The sequence below is a fragment of the Bicyclus anynana genome, chromosome 19 (genome assembly GCF_947172395.1).
Source record: "Bicyclus anynana chromosome 19, ilBicAnyn1.1, whole genome shotgun sequence".
In the NCBI taxonomy this organism is placed as follows: Eukaryota; Metazoa; Arthropoda; class Insecta; order Lepidoptera; family Nymphalidae; genus Bicyclus; species Bicyclus anynana.
Window position 1 is genome coordinate 14,181,092 of NC_069101.1, and position 26,277 is coordinate 14,207,368.

Genomic DNA, 26,277 nt, shown 5'->3' on the forward strand with positions numbered 1-26,277 from the left:
TGCATATCTGAGAAATTTCTTGATTATCTACGTGTGTGAAGTCTGCCAATACGCAATGAGTCAGCATGGTGGACTATTGGCCTAACCCTTCTCATACTTTGAAGAGACTAGTTTTCAACAGTGAATCGAATATGAGTTGTTAATAATGACGATGAATGATCGATGCATTTCTGATGTACAAACATTTCTTTAAATATTGGACACAAGCAGGCGTTACTTTGCGGAAGTTCATCATGATTATTTATAATCATTTATTTATTTTGCTATCATCCGCGAAAAGCCGACGAACCCATGCGACAGCGTCACCCAGGTCCGAAAAAACACTCTCTACGTATGTGCAATTGCACGTTGTAAAGTCAACATCTCCTGAGGATGCTCCGGGGTAAAACGTACGTAGAGAGTATTTTGTCGGACCTGGGTGATGTTGTCGCATGGGTTCGTCGGCTTTTCGCGGATGATAGCAAAACAAATATATCATTATATAAACATTTCTTTAGTTTACAAAAACTGTCGCTTCACCACTGCATCCAGCTGATTTGTCTTCCAAAAATAGACCAAGTACAATACAGTATCTCGAGATCAAATGACCGACCAACAATAAGCCTAATCAAATAAAGCTGAACCGCACAAAGCCCAGAGTCCGGTCACAATAGCCCTCACAAATGTGTCCATCGATGGCTTTCATTACGTTTCTATTATTTCCTACACAATTAGAGAAGCCCCTCTGTCTTGTATTTAATTAATTAGATTTGCGAACCCTTTCCTTGATGAGATATTAGCAGTTGTATCTTTTGTTAAACATCATCTATAGTCAATACTAATTAAAATTTCCATGATTTTAATTAAAATGAACGCCAAATAAGCTAGTCATTTCATTGTATGCTGGGATGAACAGCCTTTAATACTAGTATATTTGTAGCTCTATGGATAGGGTTAAATCCACTGATTGGCTTTTGTACTTCAGTTGTAAATAATAATTCGACCAAAGAGAATATACTACAATCATGACCAAACCTATACATATGTTTTCTGTGCCTAAGCTAATATTATATAGAGATTAAGTTTGTGAGGTTGTTGGGGGTAATTTCTGGATCTACTGAACCGATTTTAGAAATTCTTTAACCAATAGAAAGCCACTTTATTTGCTAGGGTCATAGGCTCCGTTTTATCTCCGTACTCCCACGGGAACGGGAACTACGCGTGTGAAACTGCGGCAGTGCTAGTAGAATATCATCATCATCATTATCAGCCGATGTACGTCCACTGCTGGACCTCCAAGCACAATGGTCTCTTGCTGAGCTGTGTCAGTGCCTTTGGTTCGTCTGCGGATCTCCTCATTTCTGATTCGATCACGCAGAGAAACTCCAAGCAAAGCTCGCTTCATCGCCCGCTGAGTGACTTGAGCCTGCTAATAAGGCCAATAGTTAGCGACCAAGTCTCGAAGTCCGTAGGTCATCACTGACAACACCCACTGTTCAAAGACTTTCGTCTTCAGGCACTGAAGATTTCGCGAAGTTTCCCAAAACGTCAGCCGAACCAGAAGAATACAACTAAAAGTGAGCTATAGCTTGGCATCTTCGTTCGTAACACTCCCGATGGTCCACGCGGGCCGGGGGGCGTGTAGCGATGAATGAAAAACCCACGACTGAGGCACCTTACATCCCCGCACGCACGATTTCACACCCGCGCTGTCTTTTCCCCCATCACCCGCATATCATGGGAGTGTCAACTTGCCAGACTATAGTAGAATATTACTATTATATATTAACTGTAAGGCTAATAGATAGAGCGTACCAACATTAAATATATTTCCAATAAATCACAGTCACGATAAATCCGTAGTAGCAGCAATATCTTACGGTTATTGTCAGACGAAGCGTCGGATGAGCTTAATGCTTTAATTTCTTTTCTCTATTCTGAAGAAAAAGCCGGTGTAACTGATTGAGAGTCGATTAATAATTCTTTATTCAATAGATCGACTATGGGGGACTTCGATTAAGGATAAGCTCTTTGAATAGTAGCCATTATATTTTTAAAAGAACAATCTGTTACTAGCGACCCGCCCTGGCTTCGCATGGCTGCTATGTAGATACATATATTTAGTGCATACCCCGTGCCTGTTACCAAGCGGATCGAAACGTACGTCCCATCAGCCGCTGTGCCTCTTCTTTTAATTAGCTGATGATTATATTTGCTGCACTATATATATGTATGCACCTACTTAGTAAACATATAAACCTTTTTCTTGAATTACTCTATCTACTGCTGAAAACTGCATTAAAATCCGTTGAATAGTTTTAGAACACTAGCGAACATACAGCGGAAGCGACTTCAAAAATCAAAATCAAAATCAAAAATCATTTATTTCAAGTAGGCTCAGTTTACAAGCACTTTTGACACGTCAGTTGACTATTTGTAAAGATTCTACCACCGGTTCGGAAGGCAGGTTCTGCTGAGAAGATACCGGCAAGAAACTCAACAGTTGCTCTTTTGAAAAAGTCATACAGTATTATAATTTACAATTGATAACAATTACAATTTCTTATAGTTTTATTTCCTGTGTGAAGGTGGAAGCTGATCCAATGGCCTCCAAGCGCTTTAATCTTTAAGGAACTCATCAATGTTGTAGTAACTTCGACTAAGTAAATGTTTTTTAACACATTGCTTAAATCTATGCATTGGCAGGTCCATCACAGTCTTGGGGATCTTGTTATAGAAGAGTACACCCAAACCTACAAAAGATTTTTTACTCTTTGGAGACGATATGCAGAAATAACTAACTTATGCCCGTGTCTAGTAAGACGTGGGTTTAAATCTCCTTTTCGTTTGTACAAATTAATATTTTGTCTTACATAGACTATACTGTTATATATACATTCATTCATTCATTACATATACTTCATTTTATACTATGTAATGCTAATAATGTAATGATAACAAGTACTAATCTACCATTAAAAACCTTTTTTTAAAAAAAAAGCTTTTTTTGTTTGTTAATAAAATAAACCAAGTTAAAGCTGGTTACTATGTAAAATTAAAGTACTCTTTGAGACGAATCAAACGAGCCCAAACTCGATGTGATTGCGTCGTTTAATTAAAGAGTTCCTATGGCCACCTTTCAGCTCCATCATCATACCCTGCTTACCATATAGTATTAAAGTACGTACCCGTCAAGATGAATAAAATGAACCAAAACTCGATGGGGTTGCGCCTTTTAATTACGGAGTTCCTATGGCCACCTTCCAGCTCCATCATCATACCCTGCTTACCATATAGTATTAAAGTACGTACTCGTCAAGATTAATTAAATGAACCCAAACTCGATGGGGTTACGTAGTTAAATTACAGAGTTCCTATGGCCATCTTCCAGCTATATCATCAGATTAGATCACCATTGGAATAAAGGGGAAGAGTATGTTTGTTTGTTTAAACTGTTGAATATCTGGATTTAGATTCTGAGTACCAGTCAAAGTTTTTTATATGATATCCTGACTCCTGTGAAGAGTCTAGTGTGTGAGAAGTGAAACTTTTAATAAGTACAAGTATACTTATGTGGGTATTTCAGAAGGGTCTTATATTGAGGAAATATAATGCTGTAAGCAATTCGCAATTAGAGTGAAGCCTTCACTCATACTTTTCAAGTTTCAGAGTAATTAAGACTAGATATTTCAACGGATCAAAGGTTAATTAATTATACTGTAAAGCTGCACGCACACTAAACTTGTCAGCACAGCTCGCACCAACTGTGCTAGGTTTGCGAAATCTTTGCCGACAATCTCTATTTTAGGGCAATGATGGTAGAGTTGCTATAAAAATCATGGTTTTGATGTCAACTATACTAATAAGATATTTAATAACTTTAATACTTACTTTCCTTATTTTTACTATCTGTTCTATTCTGCTGATAGCCACTGGCAAAGCCCCCTTGTCAAGAAATTTAAGGTTTCAGTATGATTGTATTGCTTAAATCGGTAATAATAAAAAATAATAAATATAATGACACTTAACTCTGGTTACACGCTCATAAAATGAATTTATAAAATATAATTTAATAGTCGCAATTGAATTAAACAATTATACTCACCTGTCTACTTATGATTTTCGTGTGACATAATTTAAAAAAAACTTGGCACCGCACATATGATAGCACATTTGGTGCGTTAAGCTAGTGGGCGAACAACTTTAGTAGCTTTATTATATTCAACGGCGAAAGGTCATTAATCAAAGCTTAAATATCATATTATAATGTTGATAAACTGAAAACCTTTACTGTACATACTGTTTACTATACTACGAATGTACTGTGTACCTACTCTCTATACCTAAACAGTTATAATGCAACAATATTAACATCCTTATCAGCCTTTTTAACCGACTTTAAAAGAAGGAGGAGGTTCTCAGTTCGACGCGTATGGTTTTTTTAGTTACTTCATAACTTCGTCCTTTATTAACCAATTATTTTGTTTAAAAGTAAACTCCAGATTGGACCCATTTCATTGTCATGAAAATCGTTTTAAAATCAACATAACTGAAATACATCTTTGAAGTCGGTTCCATTTTTATGTTGAAAAGATTATTAAGCATTTAATACTACCGGGCAAATGGCAGGGATATTTGGACTTAAGTAGGTAAATGTAACATGCTACTCCAATAAGCATTGGATGGTTAAAGGTACTCGTTGTGCACCAAGCTTAATACTAGGTTATGCACTAAGTATATTAGGTACAATATAGAAAATTCGTTTTCCAATACAGATTCGTAAAGAGTCTCTTTTTTTTATTCTTTACAAGTTAGCCCTTAACTACAATCTCACCTAATGGTATGTGATGATGCAATCTAAGATGGAAGCGGGCTAACTTGTTAGAAGGAGGATGAAAATCCACACCCCTTTCGGTTTCTACACGACATCGTACCGGAACGCTAAATCGCTTGGCGGTACGTCATTGTCGGTAGGGTGGTAACTAGCCACAGCCAAAGCCTCCCACCAGCCAAAAAAGGCAAAGCAAAACATTTTTGCACCTATGAAGTGCATGTCCTGCTTATAAGATAAACAAAACAGCTCAACAATAACACTACGGAGATCCAAGCCCACCAATGGATATAATAGGTATGAGATGTACAATAAAGTCCTTCCTAAGGCTGCTTGTCCACCAAAGCGGAGCGAGGGAGCGTAGCGGAGAAACAGACTAATGCAGAGCGGAGTTGCGTAGTGTGTCTGTCCACCAAGCGGACCGAGGCTGCGGAGCAGAGTGGCAGACAAATAAATGTTAAATTTAATTTATTCCTCCGCTCCGCTTACCAGAGTATGAATTTTTAAACTAGCTCGCAAGTCCCAGTCTTAAGAGGAGCATAGATTTTTAGACCAGTCACTTAAGTTTATATTAGGTAAGATTCTCGGAATATGAGACCCCCGAAAAGTTGTCTCAAAACCTACATATGGTAGAGTGTACGCAACTATTAAATTTCAAGGTCAAAGCTCACAAAAATCGGTTTTTTGCGCTTTTTTGTAAATATCTCATTTCCTATGGGTTTTTTGCTATTTGTAGGTATTATCAATATTGTAGAATACAAAATTCTCTACAAATTTCGTTTAAAAACTGGACTATTTGTGCAATTCTTAATCAATATTTCTTCGTTTCTCGGCTCCGCTGTATCGCTCCGTTTCGGTGGACTGGCAGCCTTAGGATACCACGATCGAGCCCATTAATATCGACTTGACAAATGATAAGCCAAACTCCGTCAGATAGCCGGTATTATAATCAAATTATCTCACAAGAGTCACTCGGAGGAACTTCTGTAGAAATGGCTCCAGCAACGGAATGAGACTCCGAACAATACATCAGCGGCCGATAGCCAACAGTCCGCTATTATAGTTCGCCATGCTTGTGGAAATGTCCGCAAATATACTTAATGGATCTATTCTTCAAAGGGGTTGAGACACACGGCCTTTAAGGATGGCCAGCAACTTAATTAAATCTTATTTAAAGAATCATTATTTTGTGATGAGAAAATTAATTTAACTCCGTGAGAAACACCTTCAGATATTGTAGACAAAGTAAAAAAAATATCGGTGTGTTGTAAGTCACAAGATATTCGATATTGATCGTCGTGATTTTGTCATCACACACTACACTGAGCCATTTTTAAAAAAAAAAATATTTTAATCTAACTTGGTTTTCCACAAATTGCAAAAAGTTGAGGCTGTAATTTTCGTGTCTCACATATATTTCATAGGGTTTACTATAAAAGCATATTTAATGAGCGTATTACTAATTTATAATTGTCAAAGTTGTTAAAATACACACACCACGATTCACGAGTCACGACATCGAATACTCATCAGAAGCAGAACAGAACAAACAGCTGACTCACCTTCTGCTTCATATTTTATTTTGTTTCTCTCCTATAATTATATTTTGCATACATTTATTTTACTTTGACTTTTTTTAGCCGAAAAATCCGCTATGGATGATATCCTCGAAAATTATATAACCCGAGGCATCAGGTAATAGGGAAAAATTGTTACATTCCCTTTTTGCAAACACCGCGTATTTTCTACCGACGATGCCATTAAAATCAAAATAATCATGCTTAAAAATAACGAATACTTATCTGTAATCCTAGTAGTTACAATAACGTCCTGCTTGCATCACCACCCAATAATTAAAAGAATGAATTTTGACGGCCTCCGTGGCCCAGCGGTATGCGCGTTGGATTTACAAAACGGAGGTCCTGGGTTCGATCCCCAGATGGGCAGATTGAGATTTTCTTAATAGGTCCAGGTCTGGCTAGTTACCACCCTACCGGCAAAGACGTACCGCCAAGCGATTTAGCGTTCCGTTATGATGTCGTGTAGAAACCGAAAAAGGGTGTGGATTTTCATTCTTTTCCTAACAAGTTAGTCTGTTTTCATCTTAGATTGCATTATCACTTACCATCAGGTGAGATTGTAGGCAAGGGATAACTTGTAAAGAATAAAAAAAAACAAAACTATACAAAGAACACCAAAATCATTTGATGCGATGCGTCCGAAACATGCGATGTAGGTTTGTGAGCATGGGTGAATTCCAGTGAAATCTATAACAAATAAACAATCCGTGGAAAAAAGTGTACTATGACTCCCCTATACAAATAGAAATTTTTAGAGGACCTCCCTGCTCTTCCCGACCATGTGTAAGCACTCTACAGAAATATCAGAGATGGTGTCTCTTATGAATGAAATCTCTCATTCCTTATCACTAGGCGACCGCTCCCCAATAAGCCAGAGATACTAGACACAGGCGTAATACACACGGCTTACAAAGATGTCGAACCTTTCGGTTTTTAAAACAAACGAATGTTATTTTCAACAAATATGTAAATTAAAAACTAAAAAATTAAATAATGAGGTATTTTTGCATTATAAAAAATATAATAACATTCCTAGTGGTAGTAGGCAAATCCGTTCGCGTAAAATTCTGTTTTTATAATACTGAGAATCCCACGGTTTCTACAAGAAAGTAGGCTATGTGGTACTCCAGGGCATAATTTATCTCAATTCTAAATTTCTGCCAAATCGGTTCAGTAATTGTGCCGTGAAGGACTAACAAACAATCAACCTGTTATGATTACACTCGCAAACTTGGTTAGATTTGACTCTGCCCCGAATAGCACAATTGACAAAAGACAATAAACAATTGAAAAAAAAAATTTCAGACATTTAGCATGGAACTGTTTTCAAAAACTTTCTTAAAGTGTTATGTGGTTAAAAAGGAAAAAAAGTTTACACGTGAAGAAAATCATAGTCGTTAGTTAATTATAATTTAGGAATATGAAGTTGTCAGTTGTTCACGGCCGTGTGTATAGCAAATACAATGGAGCAGGGAAGACGTCTCGTATGAGGGAAATCTTTCATGTGTTATCAGGGAGGCGGCCACGCGAATAACATATATTATATTATACGGGTGTGTCATATCAAATACGTGGAAGTCATTTTATATGTAATTTAGGACGCGTCCACATCTGACGTACATCTGTTTCCATCATACGAGGTATGAGACTTAATATATATGCCTCAACTTGACGGGCATAGGACAGCACTTTGTAGTATGTCCGTTTTATGTTCTACGTAGTATTTGCTTTGTTCCTTCCTCTATTTAGCGTTTATAGTTACTAAGTAACTCGCCAAACCATGTTATGCCATAATGTTACGGGTTCCACGCGTACAGGCGGTATAAAGATTTATTAATAATCTAAGAACCATGCATTTATCCGGAATAAAAATTGCCTTTTGTTCTGCTCCAAAGTCCAATTTATATCTGTACCAAAACTCATCAAAATAGGTTTAGCTTAGCCGTGTAAAGGTAACATATACAGACTTTCTTGTGCATACTACTTGGTACTTATAATATTAGTGAAGTAGTATTGATTTCACTAGCTACAATCGCGGTTAAAAATGAAAATATCATTAAAAAAAATGATTTTTGAATGAAGTTTAGTGGATGCACTAGTTATAATCTGAATATAAACGAGGATAGCGCTTTTATTCAATATACCAGAGTCTCGTGGGTCGATGTAACTGAGTTAGGCAGGAATCAGGGATCGCGTCCAATAAATGCAACTTTCCTTTTGCAGCCTCGACGATCCCTCAGAATTTTATAAGCGTTTAAAATTTGATGTGATTGTGCACACTGGCAGCTATAGTTTCGTTTTTAAATTAATAAATATTCGTACTTTACAAAAAAAAAAGAATTTAATCATTTTGTTAGTTTGAAATATCAGCAGTCCGCGTAAATAACCCTGACTCTTGTAACTGCACAAAAGGTACTTTCTTAGGACATCAACTTCCCTCTTCCCCGTTTAAGGTGAAATTTCCAAATAATCTTCATTAGTGAGTCTTTATGTCACAAAATATATCTACGGTCAAAATTCAGCTAGCTTCAAAAGTTTTAGTTTGTATGTAGTTGGTAATTAAGCATGTCAGTCAATTAGTTATTATCCGCGTATAAATTTAAGTAATTATTACCTAAGAGTTTATTGCATTGTCACCGAAGATTCAAACAGAACTACAGGAATAGACTTGATTTACAGGGACCTATGAAACTTCAAGTTTGATTGCGATCATAATGGCTCTACTACCAATTTCTAAGGCAAGTTATAATTCACGTTTGACATTTAAGTTAAATAAAAGTTGCATAATAGCATAGCTTCTAGTGCGACGCCGCTTGCTCTGAACATTGGTAAGGGGAAGCCCCGGGGGGTTATATTAAAGCATTTAATAAAACCGGGCCCGCAATTTACATGCGGTAGACGTCTACGGCGGATTAATGGATCGCTCGCGAGTGGCGACCTTACACCACACTAAATACATAATCCGTTGACTAATAGATCAATAGGGGATGGGGTAACACTCCCGATGGTCCGCGCGGGCCGGGGGGCTTATAGCGATGAATGAAAAATCCACGACTGATGCACCTCACTTACCCGTACGCACGATTTCACACACGAGTAGTTTTCCCCCTGTCGCCCGCATATCATGGGAGTGTTATCAACGAACATGCCAGACTATAGTACGCATCTTGTAAAACAATTGACGTTCTATAGACAAAACACATAATTGAGTCCTCCTTTACGCATTAAAAGGTTGTCTCGACAAAGGGGTTGACCTTACATCATAATAAATACATAATCTGTAGACTGTAGACCAGCAGGAGACCGGGTAATCTTTGCTGAACGTGTCTCGTAATACTCCATACCAATGCTCTATACCAAACAACAGTAGGCTTATTCTGTAACGATATGTTTAAAACTCGCAAGGGCGAGTTTCGAATTCACCTCTTTCTCTCTCTGTTTAACACGGTACTATAGAATGAGAAAGATAGCCGTGCTGATTGCTCGTCTGCGCGGTACAGTGTTGCAGGTTGTGTCGACAAAAGGGGGCGAACTTACACTACACTAAATATATAATCCGTTAATAGATCGTCTATCTATTAACGGATTATGTATTTAGTGTGGTGTAAGGTCGCCACTCGCGAGCGATCCATTAATCCGCCGACGACTACCGCATGTAAATTGCGGGCCCGGTTTTATTAAATGCTTCAATATAACCCCCCGAGGCTTCCCCTTACCAATGTTCAGAGCAAGCGGCGTCGCACTAGAAGCTATGCTATTATGCAACTTTTATTTAACTTAATTGTCAAACGTGCATTAGAACTTTCCTTCCAAATTGGTAGTAGAGCCATTATGATCGCAATCAAACTTGAAGTTTCATAGGTCCCTGTAAATCAAGTCTATTCCTGTAGTTCTGTTTGAATCTTCGGTGACAATGCAATAAGCTCCTAAGAAATAGTTACTTAAATTTATCCGCGGATAATAACTAATTGACTGACAAGCTTAATTACCAACTACATACACATGTAAATTTTAAAAATTCAAGCTATGCTATGTAACTTTTATTTAACTTAAATGTCAAACGTAGGGAGTAGGCTTTACTTTTCCTATCACATAATACGTAAAGTTCGATTACCTTCTATAAGCAAACCACGTAACTGTGCCTATGCCTGCGACAAACGTTCAGGGATTCATGACAGAAGAGGGTGGAGGGAGTGATGATTGGGTGAGAAGCGTATTCTTTGTTTATTTTCAAGTTTGCAACTCGTTGCTACGGGTATGTTTACTAGTAAGGGTATATATTAAAATCAAGTCAGCAACTAACACTGTTGACACAGGGATGTGGAGGAGCGTGGTGCTGTAATTTACTGAATGTTATTAAACTTGAAGCGTGGAGCGAGTATCGCATACTTGTGAACTTCCATGCAGTTTACTCTAGGAGACGGTGGCGTGGTTTTTCGTACATTTTATACCTATCTCTGGGGGACAGAGTTGTTAAAAAGGAAATTTTAGATAGATTCCGTTTGTATGTTTTGTATCCGCGATGTCTCAAAAACAATAGAAACAGTTGAGTAATCTGTTTCAATTTATATTTTAGTTGTAATATTCAGTATTTAATTTGACAATTCAAGCGTGTTTTTATTATGAGTTTATGATCTTGTCGTAGAACTTCAGAGTTGACTTCAGAGTTGATCTTCTTGAGTTCTGAGGCACCATTTATAAATACGTTTAAAAAAATTAACTACGGTATCTCCTAGTCAAAAATAAAAAAAAAACACTAATACACTCTTGTTTAGTTAATTTCACTTTAAAACTCCTGTAAAACAACCAATTTGGAATGAGGAGGGTATCCAAAATACATACTTTAATTTATTAGTCGACAACACAACTTTCAAGTTAGTAAATTACAGCTGACACGAGGAAGGAACGAAAATTTATATCACTTCCGCTTTTAAAGGAAATTAGAGAGTTCAAGCTCGTAGATCTACATCACTAGAACGATTAAGGAATCATTAAATAATTAAACAGTAAACGTAATAGTTTAATGTAATCTACACTAGAGTTTTTGACGGCCTCCGTGACAGTTGATTTACAAGACGGAGGTCCTGGGTTCGATCCCAGGCTGGGCTGATTGAGGTTTTCTTGATTGGTCCAGGTCTGGCGGGAGGCTTTGGCCGTGGTTATTACCCTACCGGTAAAGACGTATCGCCAAGCGATTTAGCGTTCCGGTATAATGTCGTGTAGAAACCGAAAGGGCAGTAGTTTTTAGTCAATTCCCAACAAGTTAGTCCGTTTCCACTTTAAATTGCATTATAACTTACCATGAGGTGAGATTGTAATCAAGGGATACTTTGTAAAGAATAAAAAAAAATCATAAATCATATTTTTTTTTTTTTAATTTTAAATTACTTATTGATAAGTCGTACATATACATATACGTGGACTCTCATAGTATGCGGGGTGAGTTATGTCATAGATTAATTTACGTTAGAAGTGCAATACTTGTGTGTACGGAGTGCATACTCTGTTACATTCTACATGTTTTATTGGATGTTGCTTGATAATAATGTAACACTTTCAGCACCTATTAAAACCCTTGTGTTTTATTGGTCAGGACAACCAATAAAACACAAGGGTTTTAGTAAGTGCTGAAAGTTTATACGAAAGTCATTCTTTTTTCATGATTATTAGAGACGTAAAAGTAGCCTTTATTTTATTGTACAAAATATTCAACAACTAACCTTCTAAGAAATAAATTACAAACACAAAGCCAATCTGTGTAGAATAGATAAATAAAGTAAATCTATACTAATATTATAAAGCTGAAGAGTTTGTTTGTTTGTTTGTTTGATTGAACGCGCTAATCTCAGGAACTACTGCTCCGATTTGAAATATTCTTTCAGTGTTAGATAACCCATTTATCGAGGAATGCTATAGGCTATATATTATCCCTGTATTCCTACGGGAACGGGAATTACGCGGGTGAAACCGCGCGACGTCAGCTAGTTACTTATAAATTGCAAAATAAGATACATAAAACATCACGTTACATATTTTTATGTACGAAATACCTACGATTTTTAACCAAAGAATCGTTCTAACCATAATGCGTAATTCTAAAAACGCTATGGAAACAGCCGACTAAAATACCAAAGAGGAAAACCATATACGGGGTTACTTTAAGTGACGTGCTCATTTTGGGATAGCCCCGTATTTAATTGACACCTTTATTACTTTACAGAGAAAAGCTATTCTAATATTATTCAATTTTTTATCATCACTGACAACTTATGTTCGGTTCGCTGTTGAGCACGAGTCTCTCAGAATGAAAGGGGTTAGGTTAGGTTAGATTTAGGTTTAGGTTACATAATGTAACATTTTTCACTAACGCACAAACATCAAAGATATTTGTTATTTAGTTTAGCACACAGCTGATATACATAAAGGTGGCGTTAAAAAAAGCAAATAAATAAATAATTTGATTCAAAATATATATTTTTTTAATAAATGTGCGCCCCGTTATTGTAGTAATTCTACGTCGAAATCAATTGTATGATTTTGAGTTTTTTCTTTTCTATTTTCATCTGTAGCAGGTCACCGGGAAGTAGCCTATATACCTTTAGTCGGCGCTCAGTAATTGGAGCTTTAATGCGAGAATACGCCTCAAAGCCTTCTATATCTTTGTTAAATACGAAAGCTTGAATATGAAAAAGATTTAGGTCATACTATCCAGAGGTATAGGAACTACATTGCCGTTTTTAGCGAAAATCTGATAACTTTTTGTGCTTTGCTTTTAGTAATTTTTGCAAAATTCCTCTGACTTTGACGACTGTTGTACGTGGAAATCTTTAGTCATAATATAAATTTTATGTTGATGTATCAAAATACTTTTTTATTTAAGCCGTGATAGCCCAGTGGATGTGATTCTGCCTCCGATTCCGGAAGGTGTGGGTTCGAATCCGGTCCGGGGCATGCACCTCCAACTTTTCAGTTGTGTGCATTTTGAGAAATTAAATAGCACGTGTCTTAAACGGTGAAGGAAAAACATCGTGAGGAAAACTGCATACCAGAGAATTTTCTTAAATATCTGCGTGTGTCAAGTCTGCCAATCCGCATTGTGCGAGCGTGGTTATTGGTGGCTATTGGTTTATTGAGACATTTTTCGTAACCTGATTTGTCTATTTTACATGGTTTACCTCCTATAAAAACCTCATACAGACCCTGACCTCCTTTCTGAAATGGGAGTTATTTGTAGCTTAGGACACCCATGTGGATTGGTAGACTTGTACCTCCTTTGTTATGGTCTCCATGTTTAATCTTTAAATAAGTTGTCCCGCAAAGTATAAAAAGTCCCGAAAACCGAACTATAAAATCCTGGAAGTTACCTACTACGGCTCAACCACGCAGGAGCCCATTATAAGTCTCTCTTTGACCCTTACGGTTTGGCTTACTATAAATATTTATGGCAACTTGAAGTCTAGCCAAACAAAATTATACTTTACAATGAGTGATTGAAAGTCAAATTTTGTGTGACAACCTTGTAATACAGCCACAGATAAATGGAAAAAGTGACACGTGCAAAGGTTTGCCAAACGACGCCGATAACACGAATATTTGTATGTAAGCGTGTAATGGAATATTTTCAGAGGTTTGAAATTTATTTGTAGGAGGATATACTTAAATTGGTCTGCTCTGAAACTAGTGGACCGACTTCAAAAAATATTTCACCAATGGAAAGCTACATTATCTGGGAATAAAATAGCTATATTTTATCCTCGTATTTTCACGGGAACGGGAACTACGCCGGTGAAACCGCGAGGTTCAGCTACTATATTATAAACTTTCTGAGGTTGTAGAGGGTAAATTTCTGGATCTACGAAAACCCATTTTGAAGAATATTTTACCAATAGAAAGTTACATATATCACTAATAGTGAATGTGATTATTATAGGATAATTTTTGTCTCCATATTACCACGGAAACGGGAAGTAAACAGTTGTAACCTCGAGGAGGTACTGTTATATCATAAAACCTAAAAAAATAATGGACGTATTAAAAATAATAAAATATTTTCTTACTCTATCTCACGTAAACTAAAACTAAACGTAGCTATTACGTTTTCTTTTTTTGTTTGAATATAAATTAGGATTAGGTATAGGTACATAGTCTATTTAAACTTTTCATACACCAACTCATTATTGGTAGAAAGTATCTGGATCTTAATTATATCATAAGCTATCTTTGTAAACCTGCTTTCTAATGAATAAATTTTATTATTATTATTATTATAAAGAAAAAGCGAAGTAGCAAGAATCAAATACCAAGTAATCTTCACTTAAACATTTATTTCCGTGTTGATTTGTTCAAAAAGTTTGACATCTTTCCCAATAATTTCAGACTTTTCGCCTCGGACAGCTAAATTTATTTTCGAAAAACATAACATCTCTACTGCGCGCACTTCTCTGAAGTTTGTTATCTTTTGAATCTGTGAATACGTTCGTATCATAAAAGGCGAGGTTGCCTCCCTCCTTTACGGAATATGTTTTTCAATTTTGCTTTTCCGAAGTAAAATTTGTAAAGAAGAATTTTTCATAATCTTATTACAAATCTGTTAGTACCTACTAGATGTTTGGGTATTACGTATTATAACACCTTATTATAATTTTATTTTAATAAACTAGTTCTGTATATAGTGAATTTATAAAAAAACCTTTTGGTTCTACTCATCATTATCGGTCTATTAGCCTCTAGCAAGCCTTCTTTCAGCAGCCTTATAGAATAAGGGATAAAGATCCTTGTTTCTATTCGTAGCGCTATTCTTTAATGAGTACTATTGGTAGCGCTATTCTTTAATGACTACTATTGGTAGCGCTATTCTTTAATGACTACTATTCGTAGCGCTATTCTTTAATGACTACTATTCGTAGCGCTATTCTTTAATGACTACTATTCGTAGCGCTATTCTTTAATGACTACTATTGGTAGCGCTATTCTTTAATGACTACTATTCGTAGCGCTATTCTTTAATGACTACTATTCGTAGCGCTATTCTTTAATGACTACTATTCGTAGCGCTATTCTTTAATGACTACTATTCGTAGCGCTATTCTTTAATGACTACTATTCGTAGCGCTATTCTTTAACGACACCTATTCTTAGCGCTATTTTTTAACGACTACCTACTATTAGTAACGCTATTCTTTAACGATTTTTGTACAACTCGACAGTGCGAATTTCGAATTAGGTGACGACAACTTGCGTTTAATCTGTTATGTATTTTCTCTGTAGATTTCTATTTTGAGAACTGAATTAGTTCCAAAAATTCGCGTAATTACACATGCAAGCATAACTTCATAAGTGGCTTACCAACCATAACTTAATTATACTAGCTTTATATAGCCAGTAATTTTTCAACAAGAACACAACCTTGGATTTTCCGAGACGGAAAAACTTCGTGTTAAATACACAAAAACTGTAAAAACATTTACTTAAATCATAAGAAGTGTAGTTAGTGCAAAAAGCGCTATAATGCAGGCTTGGGTTTTTAAAATGAGATATTTATGGTTGCTAATTAGAGATGCTCGGTTTATTTACGGATCCAGAATGTATTTACGTACCTACTAAACAGTCATTATAATCATTATCTATAATCCATGCTGCTTCTGAATATCATGTTATTTGTCTTAAATAATACACAGTTTAAAAAAAAGTTGTTGAGAAAATCGAAATTTAGGATAGACAGCGGACGCGCGCGACTTCGTCCGCCCTTAGACCTCTTTAATCCAGCCCTTACAGTAGTATCACTGTAAAAATGGAGTCATTTCCCCCGTTTTCCCAACATTTGCCAACATCGTAGCGTGATGAAAAGTATACTATAACCTGCCCAGTAGTATGAAAAATAATTGTACCCAGTTTCGTCAAATTCCGTCGAGTAGTTTTTGTTTCTATAACGAACATACAGACAGACAGACTGATGAAAATTTTAATGATTGCATTTTCGTCATCAGTATCGATCACTAATCACCCCCAGATAGTTATTTTGGAAATATATTTCATGTACAGAATTGACCTCTCTACAGATTTATTATAAGTATAGAAGAAGATATAGATATTGCCACAATATCAGAGCGGATTATAGAAGTTGCAAAACGGTAAACTGCGTAGATATAACATACATACAGGCTTAGAACCGTGTTTTTGGAAGTCCTTCAGAGGCCTACGTCCAGCAGTGGACGTCAATCGGCTGATATTAATGATGATGATGATGATGATGATGATGATGATGACCTCCCCGTATTACCTTTTTCACAAGTACCCCTCTCTTAAACGGCTGGAATGATAAATATGTTTCTTTTTATTTATGTCTACAAATTAAAGTCGGAAGCTCTCTTCCTAATACGGCAGCAGCGCGGTGCAATTTAAATTAATATTTTACACAAAGAGCGCTGCAAAAAAAAAAGTAATAATTCAAATCCCAAGGCGGCGTACAACAGGCGCGTCTGAATAATCCAAGGCATTGTGTTTCCTCATCAGCCTGAAATGGAGCAACCGGCATTGTACGGCGACATACTTTGCAGCGCTGGTTAAGATCTGACGTTCGTCTCTAACTTACAGTAGTCTACGATGCGCGTCACGGGATGTATCGTGATGAGAGAGATATTGTTGACCAATAGCGGCGAGATATAAGTGTCTCTCTTTTACTTTACTAGGAACGAAAGGGAGCTATACAAGGTGTTTTTTTTTTTTTTTTTTACAAGTTAGCCCTTGACTACAATCTCACCTGATGGTAAGTGATGATGCAGTCTAAGATGTAAGCGGGCTAACTTGTTATGAGGAGGATGAAAATCCACACCCCTTTCGGTTTCTGCACGACATCGTACCGAAACGCTAAATCGCTTGGCGGTACGTCTTTGTCGGTAGGGTGGTAACTAGCCACGGCCGAAGCCTCCCACCAGCCAGACCTGGACCAATTAAGAAAACCTCAATTGGCCCAACCGGGGATCGAACCCAGGACCTCCGTCTTGTAAATCCACCGCGCATACCACTGCGCCACGGAGGCCGTCGTGTTCGTTAGGGACCCTATCAAGCCGTCAACCAGGAGTTAGGGAGGTATAATACTTGCCTATAAAAAAATATGAGCTTCCTATTTAGTTTTTTTTTAGTAAATTAATTATTTTATACACAGATTTGTGTTTATAAGATCGAAATTTATGAGAACGTTTCGTGTTGTTATATCATTTACCTAACACGTTGTGTTTTCGATATTCATTTTATTTAATTCTTTTACTTAACTGAGATTACAATTGATGAGTTATGATAAAGATGCTTGGAAGCCATTAGACCAGCTGTCATCTTCACACAGGAAGTAAAACTAAATTAAATTTTGATGACGTTAACAATTGTAAATTATTATTATATTGTATGTTTTTTTTAAACAACTGTTGAGTTTTCTGCCGTCTCTTCTTAGCAGAACCTGCCTTCCGAACCAGTGGTAAAATCTTTAAAAATAGTCAAAGTTGACGTTTCAAAAGTGTGTAAAATATGGCTCAGTTTACAAGCACTTTCGAAACGTCAAGTGAAAACTTGAAATAAATGAATTTCGATATCGCTGCTATTGGTCGTTAATGTCTTTCTCTCGTCATTAGATATTAAATAGTCTGATTGTGATTGTAAATATCTAATAACTAGCGCCTGCGACTTCGTCCGCGTGGAATTCAGTTTTTCACAATTCCCGCGGGAACCATGATTTTTTTCAGGATTAGATACATTATATTACATACTAACTCACACACATTTACACAACACACACACACACTTCGACACAAACTTTCGCCTCTACAATATTAGTGTGATAAGTACTATGATTTGATGCTTCAAATTATACTAGAAACTCCAAAAATCAACGTCTATAAATACGATGTTTACAAGAACTTTTAAAAATATGACAGTTTTTGTTCTCAGATAATTGGTGATAATTTAAATCGAAAACTTAAACTTAAAGTTACTCCTTTTGAGTAAGCTGACGGATTGCTCTTCTCTGGAGGCGCGTGTGAAATGAGATGCCTCTTTACTTGCGTGACATACAGACGTATAGGATTTACTGAAATAAACTCGTAGTAATTAAACATGTGTGCGGTTTATCTACTTATTATAGTAAAAAAAAACAACTGATGTCCCACTATTAATAATAACTGATCAGGCGTAATCGACCCGCCACCATTTTGATTTTTTTAGCGTTCCGTAACCATAGCGTAAAACGGGACCCTATATGTACCCCTTTTTTTTTCTTTTTTTTATTCTTTACAAGTAAGTTAGCCCTTGTAAGGTAAGTGATGATGCAATCTAAGATGTGAGCGAGCTAACTTGTTAGGAGGAGGATAAAAATCCACACCCCTTTCAGTTTCAACACGACATCGTAATAAACTTTCAACTACCCCTGACCAACCCCTTCCCTACCCTACCCCTACCCTAAGCTTACCAAAAGTACCGTTAGTATTTTTGGTTAATGTTTTATTTTTTTTAAAATATGCAGAAATATTCTAAGGTGAGCTAAAGATATTACTTTATTTTGTTAAAGTGATACGAAAATTATGATGTGTACAATATGTGCGGCTTAACAGATTTTCATATAAAATTTGCAAAGTACCATTTGTAGTAAAATAATGAAATTAATTGATTATGAAAAACGGCAAAAACTCACGTGATGACGTCGGAGTATGCCCGACTAGTTTCGAATCCAAGCGAGGCGCTTAGTCATGAGCTGGTTCTTGCAACGCGGCACGATCCAAACTGCGATTAGGCGGCGCAAGCGGCAGCGCGCGTCAGGAGAGGGGCTGAAGGGTGGGGAGTGAAGGTTCCGTTACACTCTCCAGCGGTTCATGAATGTCATCTTGATGGGATCCGTCTTCTTGTAAGCAAACCGAATTAACACCAAGTTCCAAGTTTGTTATTTGCGACATAGAATGTTTTGATCGAGTTTGGATCGTGCCGTTGCAAGTACCAGCTCATGACTAAGGTATGGGTTTAAAACTTGTCGGACATACACTGACGTTGTATCACATAAGTTTTAGCCATGTTTCATAATCAATTAATATGAATAACACTCACGGTACTTTAAATTCGAAAATAATGAAATTATTTGCTACAAACCGCTGCGACCGTGTGTACACAGAATAGTGATGAAAATATTTCCCGTATGTTCTTTCACGTTGGTACCGACTTTCTTTGTGCAGTGTGATACTGATCCGACCCACGCACTCCACGGCAATATAACACCTATTTCTCACACAGCAAGATTCAAAACCCCTTGCGAGATATAAACAGTTTCAATGTGCAATTTTACCCGGGATCGTATCTCAAATCCCCTTAGGGATATTAACTTTAAAACTATGAACTACCAATATTTACTATCTCAACTTATTTTCGCGTCTTTACGTAACTTTATAGTTTGAATGAAATTGAATAAGTGTTCACCCTTCAGTCTCTACCATAAGACATGCACTGACAAAGGAGATGGTCCAAAATTGTATAGAGCCCAGGATCAGTCATGCCTAGCGGAAATAAAACAAGATATTTTTTTAAACTATTTTTGATTATACAAATCTACGAATTTATTTTAATTCTTTTGAAATAATATTCATTATCTCCCAAGAAATGCAAAACTATGTCAAACTGACATATTTCTGAGATTTGACATTCATTTGACACATTTTGTCAAATCTCTAGGAAAGCTGCTGACGACCTGATTGGTTGTCAGCTGTCTTTGAAAATGCGCGCTATCTTTGTATGTGAACGTGAATGTCATCGAATGCGTTGGACATTAAATTCATTATTTAAATTATCGTTGTCAAACTGACAGCTTTCCTAGAGATTTTGACAAAATGTGTCAAATCCTTAGAAATGTTTGACATACTCAGTTTGACATAGATAATGCGAAGAATTTGATGTGAAACGGATCCAATCTAGTTGAGCAAAAGCACATCAACAAGTTATTAAGCTGATTTAGCCAACGTAGAATTTTCTGCCATTTGGCCTCCTGAGCTCACCTCAAATGTTCTAATTTATGGCCAATTTTCAGCTTTGTATCTATTTTTTTAGGCCCGAGTTTATTTGGATTCCTTTCTTCACAAAGAACTCTACTAAGACTAAAAGTAGACTATTAAGAGTAGCTATATCATTTATGAGTACCCAAAGCTATCTTTGGCCCAGTCATTCGCCCTAGAACGATAGTCGTAAACAAAATCCCTAACAGAACACAGGCGCGCACAAAACCAATCAATTTCACACAATTCGCATACGAATATTGAATTTGGGGGGAACAATATCGGTCCATTTGAGGGTGAATCATAAAAAACCTATGTGCGGATTCCCGCTCAATTTGCGATGATTCCTTTATCCAGCGCTGTCGTGAGCGGATCCGTGCTGAATCTAAATGAAGGCGCTGCGTGCGGCCACACTAGCAGCGATTTTATTTTATTAACACGCTTCACTTGTAACTATGTATTTAAGAAAGTCTTGGAATCTCAATTTGACCCACTTTCTAATCTTCGATTAGGATGAAATTTTGCACACGCTCTGAGTTCTGATGACAATACATGATTAGCTAAGAAACGGCATAACAAATCAAATGTTTCGGTCTCACCAAGATGGCAGACTGGCTGTTTTAAATGCAACCTTGATGACCTTACGTTCCGACGCTGTTTACCAACACATTATCACTTCAAAAAATACCTGCCTGAGTCAGCTATAAGCCTCTACTCAAACTGTGCTAATTTAAACTCGCACTTGGCTAGTTATTGTGATAAACTGTGCCATAATCGTGACTCATATAATATAGACTTCCAAACTTGGTTTGGTTTTACATACTAAAGTGTCAGCTCGCACATTTGCGAATAACCTAGTGTGACGAGACCTCAGACCAATTATTATACAGGACCTGCCTCGCTAGACGTTACTTTTCTGTCAAAGTATATGATCAACGATCTAATGCGATTATAAAAACCGTCTCTATAGAATCGATGTTAAATAGTTGTAATCGTGTTCGTCGGTTAAAGAGCTCCGTAAAAATACCTTTTTGTGTAATTAAATTATTTAAAAAATGGGCAAAAACTTCTAGTTTAGTATAAGATATATACCAAATCTGAGCTCGTTTTCTTCAGAAAATGACAGACAATTTTGTTCGTGACTATGAGTGCGATACAGGTCCTTCTAATAATTGGTCTGAGGACGAGACGGGTAGCAGCGACAGTGATTTTAACATTATTTTGTACTAGAGGAAACACCTCGAGCAGGTCCCAGGACTTGTGACTTTGAGAGTAGGTTTAAGAGATCCCTTTCGACTAGCCAACACTCACCTTCTCTGCCCAACATGTTCTCCATGCCCACACAAAAAAAATATCATAAACAATATAACAGAAAACGTTATTGCACAAAATCACTAAGGCAACTGGCAGCGTGAGCAGTCGCGTCTACGCTGCCTCACAAACAACTGAGCTCAAGTCATATACCCTCTTATTTATACCAAATACCTTCTTATTTATACCAACACTGACAATAACATAAATAATGAAAAAAATACCACCTGTAATCGAGGAACTTGTTACACTAATTCATATTATTTTAATTCAAAATAAATACCATACGTTTTATATACACAGTAAAACTATTTACTAGTCCGCTCAATTGATTCAAAACATGGCACGCCTGTCATATTTCTGCTCAATTTGCGATTGTTGATCAACAGCACAGTCGAATCGTTAAAACAATAAATCAGCCCGTATGAAACGTTCGTCTAACAAACGCCTATCAAATTCAAATCACTCACTCAACCGATCGCTCTAGTTTATTGAATTTAGTCGCTATATCTCAGTTCGAGTTGAGTGTAAATAAAACCGTCACTTTTGTTATACAGATTTATTTGACCTTTCCTGTGTTACGTATCAGACTATAATGTGATGAATCTATACATAACGTATACAACATATTAAATTCTAAATGCATTTATTTGTGTTAAGTGTGGTTACGTACATCACTCTCTACTACTCTACCACCATTTCGGAAGACAGAATCTGCTGAGAAGAACCGTCAAGAAACTCATGAGTTGCTAATTTTTTAATCATACATTATGGTTTACAATCATTATATACATTTAAAATTCCTTGTGCTTCATGTGAATGAGCTGAATGTGAAATGAAAGAAGCTGGTTCATTTATTTATTTCATAACTCCAGAAAGACTGAACGTGGATTTAGGAGTTTATTACATAGACTGTGTACTTAGTTCTAGATAGGTTTGTAAAATGATAATATACAAAAAAAAGTAAACCTTTGCTGAGTTTGTTGTGGGCTCTTCTCGGACCAAGGCGCATTTGGAACTCGTAACTTAAATTTTAAGTTTTCAGCTATACTTACCACCATTAAATTAAATCATGATCATCAATCATCATCATCAATTGAAATATATGAATTATTAATTTTTGAATTTTTAATAAATTACAAAATAATTAATTAATAGTCGCCCTCACTGGGACCACACAGTACCATCTTCACATTGATATTCGCGGGGTGCCCACTAAGGGTATGGACGACCTTTTTATCAAAGGTGGGTAAGGTCAAAATCGCTTTTTAAGTCTCAAGAGGTATAGGCTTATCGAGTGCCGCCTTCAGTAGATATCTGACGCGAAAATAATACTGGGAGAATAAAGATCAAAATGATACCTACTGGTAGATATAAAAGCAGCGTCATAAATATCTTATGGAAATTTCAAACATCATCATCAGTCTATAGTCAGTTAAGTCTATGACCTCATTCATTCATTCATTACCAACCCATATTCGGCTCACTGCTGAGCTCGAGTCTCCTCTCCGAATGAGAGGGGTTAGGCCAATAGTCCACCACACTGGCTCAAAGCTAATTGGCAGACTTCACACACGCAGAAAATTAAGAAAGTTAAGAAACTCTGGTATGCAGGTTTCCTCACGATGTTTTCCTTCACCGTTTGAAACACATGACATTTAATTTCTTAAAATGCACACAACTTAAAAGAACCCACACCCCCCCGGAATCGGAGGCAGAGGTCATATCCTCTGAGCTATCACGGCTCTGTCTATGACCTGGCTCCTCTCAGAATATTTGAGGTTAAGACCCACCATGTCGGCTTAACGACAGCAATGAGCATGGCGGTAAATCTTTCCTGGTCTTTCACAAACTCTTCTACTAACTTTCATGAACTTTAACGGCCTTATTCATAGACTGAACTTTAACTAGTAGTAATTACCTATACTATGTGCGCTGAATGTGGGTGACAGTTGCTTTATGACTTTCATAATACGTAGGTACTATTATCATGAATCGCGGATAACTTTCAAGAGTGAAACGAACCTACAGCGCACGAATTGGAGGAATCCACTTTACTTTAAAGAGAACTGAATCTATGTTTATGAATAAAAAGTTTAAAGCATAATAAAAAAAATATGGTTTTAATATACATACTATAATATAATATAAGATTTTACCATTTTGAGTGTGCTGTAGCTTCGAATAAAGCTACATAACAAATAGCAGACAAAGGTACAAATACACGCAAGTAACGCTTCATTAATTAAGAGACGAAATGAGTATAATTAATAAATAAATGACAATTTAAATGAAATTTAAGTATAAATTTGAACCAAACACAGTAATTAACCGCACAAGCGACAAGACTCCTCTGTTGCCAGTGATTGCACTCCAGCGGATTTGCTGTGGGAAATCACACGGAAAGAGAGCAGGCGGAAACGAGGTTTAGGCTGTTCGCACACTGTCACAGACGCCGTAACATAATAATCCAATATGCGTCAAATGTGCGCTATGCTTCGAAAGTGCTTGTAAACTAAGCCTAATGTCAGCCACTGACAAGTAAGCTCGCATGCCTGCAGCGCTAACGGCTTGACGTCCGATAAAATTGATCCTATGTTTATAGCGATGTGCATGATGTCATGTCGATCGCGATCAACACACATAAGTTTCATTATCATAAGTTTTATTGGCCGTCAAGCTGTTAGCGCTGCAGGCATGTGGGCTTATCGGATGGTAAGTGGCTAGCATAATTCAATTAAATGAATTCTGAGTTTGAGTTTTAGAGTTTATGAGATGATTATGTCTCATTGTCCCGTAGCAACAAAAAACCAAGAGGCTGTCGAACGCTGGGTTTGTCAATTGCAACGCCAAGAATTGAGCCGTTGGTTCAGGACTTTGTCCAGTTTACACCAAACATTCTTTTCCAGAAGCACCTATATTACTAATACTATATACTAGAATTTGCTAATTTTCTGATGAACGAAATACGGATAAAGTATACGTAATGTGTTTAGTAATGTAGAATCAATTAAATTTGACGTTCAAAAGACACCGAATTACTGAAATTTTCGTTGCAATTTCACCGGCGGTTTTTGGAATTTTCGCACCTCTTGCGGTTCGAATGGAAATCTTCTACCAACTTTATTTATAGCAATTTTAACTGCGCTTCAACGTGATGTATGCAGAGAGCTGGTGAACTACTTGTTCAAAGTCAAAGTCGAAATTTATTTATTTCAAGTAGACTTCGTTTATAATCACTAAATAACTTTATACTGATCCAAATACATCTCCGTCGTAACGACACAGTGCGATAACAGGAAGAAATAAGAACTTGTAAATGATGATTGTCGTATATTCTATTGAAAAGAACAACTGCTAATTTTATTGTAATAATTTAATTAACTAAATAATAAAATAAATAAATAAACTGTACTTTAAAAACTTACAATCTTATTTTCCAAGGTTTTCGAGGAATACTACTTGTATGTCCTATTCTATACTAACCTCTATCTGAAAGAAAGGAAGAAGATTTATTTATTTGACACACACACTATACAGAAAGTGTACTGTCTACAATTATGCTAATTTTATCTTAATCGATTTAGTACTTACCTACTACTACTATATGATTTTAAATAGTATTTGGATGTTTATACATTAGCACTGTACCTATTTAGATCTACGTTGTACTTAACTATGAATTAAAATCGATAAAATCACACAATGGGCTGAATATTAAAGATATCAAAAATTTAATAAAACTTTAATTGACCAGAAGGCTGGCCTATATTTAGGCCAAAGAATTAGTATTGCCATACAACGTGGCAATACTGCCAGCCTTCTGGGAACTTTACCAATGATCGTCGATTCGGACGAATTCTACGACGCCTGAGCCTTTAGATATAATTTAAATTTAGTATATTTCCATTTTAATTTTTATAATATGTAGTTATAGATATGTAGGTACGTAGTTTTAATATTATTGTAAAACTTTATAAATTTTTTTTGATAGCCTATTTTTTTTCACGGAGTTGACGGCCTCTGTGGCGCAGTGGTATGCGCGGTGGATTTACAATACGGAGGTCCTAGGTTCGATCCCCGGCTGGGCAGATTGAGATTTTCTTAATTTGTCCAGGTCTGGCTGGTGGGAGGCTTCGGCCGTGGCTAGTTACCACCCTACCGGCAAAGACGTACCGCCAAGCGATTTAGCGTTCCGGTACGATGCCGTGTAGAAAACGAAAGGGGTGTGGATTTTTCATCCTCCTCCTAACAAGTTAGCCCGCTTCCATCTTAGACTGCATCATCACTTACCATCAGGTGAGATTGTAGTCAAGGGCTAACTTGTAAAGAATAAAAAAAAAAAGCCATAAAACTTTAACAGTGAAATCGGTAACTAGCTCTTGCACTGTTATTGAAAACTCGGGAAAATTCCATCCCAAAGCTGCAATTATTCATTATAAATTTAATCAGTGGTAGTCGCACGATGAAACAAACAATGACCGTGTACATATTAAATTAAAACATGTGTACATACTACGTACGCAATGTATACAATGCATTTATATAAATACGC

General features: G+C 36.6%; 1 protein-coding gene across 1 annotated transcript in view; it reads left to right on the plus strand.

The window, feature by feature from the left end:
- The window catches only part of LOC112055481 (Ig-like and fibronectin type-III domain-containing protein 2), a 171,636-nt gene that overhangs the window by 113,575 nt on the left and 31,784 nt on the right, over positions 1-26,277 (plus strand). The gene's annotated exons all lie outside the window — the stretch shown is intronic.